Genomic DNA, 5,413 nt, shown 5'->3' with positions numbered 1-5,413 from the left:
GCAGAAATCACTGTGAAAACAATCAAGGCACTCTTTACAAAAGCAAAACAAGCTGGAAAGGACCCATATCTTTCACTTTTAGAGTACCGCAATTCCCCACTGGCATGTGGTAAATCGCCAGCTCAGTTATTAATGAGCAGACAGCTCAGGTCAACACTTCCTGTAATTTCTGAGAAACTAAATCCCAATGTGCCTGACCAACAAATGATCAAAGGCAACCTACAGAGATCAAAACAAATCTCAAAGGGTTACTATGATATGTCCACAAACAAGCTCAAACCATTAGAAATTGGAGAAGGTGTAAGGCTCCGACAAGGAAAACAATGGCTACCTGCCATAGTTGAGAAAAAAGTACATGATAGGTCATATATTGTCACAACTGAAAATGGTGGCAGCTATAGAAGAAATAGGCAGCATCTTCTGAAGTCAAACGAACAGCCATTCACAGATCATGAACTATGCACAGCACCTTTCCCTTTACAAACAACACACAACACAAATAATTCTACAGAGAGTTCCAAACAAATTGAGTCTTACATGCCTCAAGCTCAATATTCTACCCCACCCTCGCTGGAACAATCTACACAGCAATCTCCGCAAAAAACACAATCCCCACAAACAACAGTAACTGATCCGCCCCAGGCCAGTCCAGCCACTTATAGAACAAGATCAGGTCGTAGTATCAAACCACCTCAAAGGTTATCTTTTTGATCAATATGATAATTAATATTTACAGTTATAAGGTGATGAAATAGCTCGCAATGTATGTGTATATGTATATATTGGTGATATAATGAATGATGCTCAAGATAAGTAAATGAAATATACATTAATTCTACATAAGAATGACAAAATAACAACTGCTTGGCACCAAAAAAATAATTTCTTTGCTTTTACGTATATGTGCACTTAATGTGTTCTTGAAACTATCAGTAATATGAATCTAGTTGCCGTTGATCCTGATCAGAAATAGTGTTTAAGAAAATTTAATCTGAATTTAATTAGTGTTTTTAGCATGTAAGATACGTTACTGAACTACTTGGGTATGTTTTATGTACATATAAAAGGAATGGTACCTATTTACAGAGTACTATATCTTATCATTCATATTGGTATAATATTTTCTTTACCCATAGGTACTGATTTAAACTTTGCTTTTACTGAAAAAAATTTACAGACGTTTCTTGTAGATATTATTTCAAAACAGTAAACATATCTACAGTTAAATTTATTACTGACTTAACAGTTCAGCATAAGCTAAATTTCTGACATCAACTGAACTTTAAACACCAAAATTATGTCATAATAAAACCAGTAGGCTACAGTTTATTGATAATTTTAACACAAATAAGCTCAACTGGAACAAGAATTAATTCTAAACTAAAGATACCAAATGTAACGTATCTTGTCTTGTATTCAAACATTCTACTGAGAAGTCAAAAACAGTTATATCTCAACATCTGATAAACTACAAAGCAGATGTTATATACCGGAACTCTAATTACTTATATATACTCAGATCGCAGATATACTGGAACACAGAGAAAGTCATTGGTAACGTATCTTGCATACTCTAGTTGCGGTCAGCAACTTGTTTACAATAACATTATTGTTTTATTTTTGTCTAGGAGAAATGAAATCTCAAAATTTTCAGCTGGCTTGTGTTCGTTTGCGGTGACTAGAATATCAGCAAAGGAAACCCAAAATTCGTCTACAAAATTTGTACAAAAAAACCATCTCATGATTTAGTTTCATAAAACTAATGTGTGTCTCCTCTTCATCGGTATCCATCACTTTGGCCAAGTATCACTTCCCGTTGTAAGTTGCAGCCCCAAATGACATCGCGATTTTATTGAAAACACAGACAAAGACAAATTGATGTGTGTCAGTTTGCGAAGACATGATTATTGAGCAGTAAATAATACAGATCCGGATCAGCTGCCACTTTTTTAGGTCTATACAGTTTGCAGCATAATAATTGTGATTTTTAACAACAAGTACTTTCGTGACTTTTGACACTTTTTGTTTCAGGAAATTGATTGAGTAAGAAGAGGTATATCATAAAAATAAAAATAGTTATTCTTACCAAATATAAAATACTTCGAGTCTTGGTGCCTAAATCTGATTTCAGTATGTTTGCAATTGTTTCTATGGTCATTTACAACTAAAAAGGGATATACCTTTCTCGGAAGTATCACCTTCACGTTTGTTACCGTAGATCCGGTAAACCTTCCACGCATAAAAATAATTATCATTATCTTTAATATTTATCATCAGTATTAATCATTATTATAAAAATACAAATCATAATAATAGTATTAATTATGAATTATTATTATTATTACAATTATTATTATTATTAGATCTATATTACGAATATAGTAAGTATTATTATAATGATGATGATGATGATGATGATGGTTATAATTATCATTATACATGTTGTATTTGTATTGTTGCTATCGTGCTGTTGTTGTTTGTCCAGTGCGCAAAAATGTGATATATATAAAGATACGATTGTATGATTTCAGTCGTTCTATCAGCAAGATACGTTACCACTACACATATAGTCCAATTGTTAGCATTGGGTAAAAAATCAAACACTTTAACTAGAAATACATGCTCATTGTGCTAGTGCAAATACACATCTGCGACATGTTCCTCTTATATAAGGAAAAATGGTAGACATTTCTTCAAAACATCAGCTGTTCATTTAAGAACTGACTATATCTACATGATGCATGAAATGCCTATGTTAAAATGGACACGATACTTGGACAAACCATTTTGTTTAAAATAAGTTGTGCGTAAGATACCTCAACCATTGTTAAAGAAAAGTTTTCCTGCCATGGAAATGTTATTTTTACGATTTAACTATGATGTAAGGACAATATTTCGAAACAGCAAGATACGTTACTGTCTGTGTAAGAAACGTTACCATAACTGCACGTCCAAATGGCACAGGCATTTCATTTCGATTTCTGAAATTGTTGTTTGTCGTAGTAAAACAGTTTCATAAAGACATAAACAACAGTTGGTGTAATAAAATCTGCAAAATAATATCATTATTTAGATATAAAATTGACTTACCCCGATTTCAGATGATGCAGAGAGCAGTATACAGACACAAAACAATGGTAAAATGGCTTCCAAAATTACGAAGTTATTGACACACTGAATCATGTTTTTAGTACTGTCAAAAATCGATGCGATTACATCATAAAATATATGTTGTGTCTAAGTGCTTGCTAGACTGTATCGTATCTTGCAGTAACGTATCTTGCGAGGATTAAAGTTGATTAAGGTTTTATGAAAGAAAATTAACTTCATATTGTTTAAAATTAAGTTTCTGTTAAATATTATGTGAACAGCGAGTCAGCAATACTTTTAAATCTTGACCATTCTGCTTCATTCCAAAGCTTTAACTGCTTTTACAGGTAACGTATCTTGCATGAGTTAAAGTAGCATTGTCGATTTCAATATTTGACCCATTTTAAAAAGATCAGGTGTTATTGGTGGATGTATATGATATCAATTCGGGGTAGGAAATTGATTCATTAGTTCGGAAATCACTATTGGAGGCATAATAGATCGTTCTTAATTATATTTTTGTACTGAGATTTCCATGTAACGTATCTTGCAGCCATTTTGGAGACAACGTGTTTACGATTTTATTAAACAAGATATACATGAAGTATTTCTCTGGTGATATTTTTATTCCTACTCTGACAATGCTAAATACAAAAAAAACACTAAATAGCACCGGAAATAAGTTTTCCCTGTTATTTACACACAGACAAATTGAATACTTTGAAGTGGCGACATGAACATTTCCATTATTTTGTTTTGATAAATGGAATATCTCACCTAATATTGACATCAAAAGTACAAAGTAAGTGTTTGTCTGCTTAGATGTATTGTAGCTTTGCATAACAAAACCCAATAGACCCAAATATACCAGTCAGATTATCCTATACTTGTCTGAGACACAAAATGAGGGCAAATTTACATTCTTATTTAGAATCAATGTATAGTTGATTACTTAGAGCTATATTATTAGAGTGATGATCTTACAGCTTTGAAACAGACAGAGATCTTTGATTGTAAATGAGCCGTGAAGTGATAAACATTCGAATGGAACAGAACTGTACATGTAACTTGATAGTCTACCTGGAATACATTAATCAATTTCTAGCAGAAGGCTGAGCTTTCATGAGACTTTTATTGCTTTGAACTGACAGTTGCTGGAGCTAATTAACTGTTTGATGTGTTTCATTTTTTATGAAGAAGGGAGATGTTACATTATAGGCTAGTCCACTGGCGAATCACAGCTATCAGGTCTACTGATAAGCACCGCCCACTGACCACTCTCTTACTTGTATGTTTGTTGTACATAGAATATTCATTCCTATAGATTAAAGCTTAGAAAACAGTTGTGTCTCCTTTATATCCACCAACATTATTACACTTATATCGTTAGTCCCCACCTCTGATTTATGTGGGGAAGTTGGCTGTCTCCTCTTCATCGTCATGTATATGAGATTGTAAGTAATTCTTACAATATATAGGTTCCTTGCAAACTGTACAGAAAATGGGCCATATTTGAAAATATATGTTTCTAAAGTTTGTTGGATACTTGGCGTAATTAAAGCACCACATTAAGATAAAAGTTTTAAGACTTTATTCTTAATTTTCCTGCCATTCTATATTTTATCTGGCTTTGAGACATAACTATTTAAACGGGTTGTTCATCTCCGTGCCATAATTTGTATAATTGTAATAAGTATTTAAAAACAGTCTGTCCTAAATTAAAACCTTCTAAAGTGTAGTATACACATATGATAGAAACCCATTTTCGAAATAATTAAGTCAGTTCTATCATAGGCAAACAGACACTACTGTAAATAGGCATACAGACACTACTGTAAATAGGAAATGTATAATGGTGGATTCTCATAGTCCTCAGATCTTTGCCCTGTAGAGCTATTTTCCTTATTTTCTTTGCATTTTTTGTTGCTAAAATAACATGGCAGAATTATGCTTGACATGACAGTAGCATTTTCATATCAAATAAAGAAATAACAACATGGCAGAAAGTATAAAGGCAACATCATACTCTGTATCTGTATCTGCAGGTTACGAAGTAGAAACCAATACTAGTGTATAACTTCGGCGGGGGAGGGGCGGGGGCGCTCTAATCGTGAGCCTGAATGGTACTCTTGAATGCCTCGACGGATCCGGCACATACAGTGCTCTCTTTCAGATGATTCCAGTCCACCACTGTTCTTACAAAGAAAGAGTTTTTATATTGATCACTGCTCGCATTATCAGCTTCAAAACATTCTGAATTGTTTGTAACCTGGTTTTCAAGAATGGTTTTGGTCACACAGTCTTTATATTTCACAGGTTTGAT

This window comes from Mercenaria mercenaria, chromosome 3 (genome assembly GCF_021730395.1).
Source record: "Mercenaria mercenaria strain notata chromosome 3, MADL_Memer_1, whole genome shotgun sequence".
Lineage (NCBI taxonomy): Eukaryota > Metazoa > Mollusca > Bivalvia > Venerida > Veneridae > Mercenaria > Mercenaria mercenaria.
Note: the sequence above shows the minus strand (reverse complement) of the source record.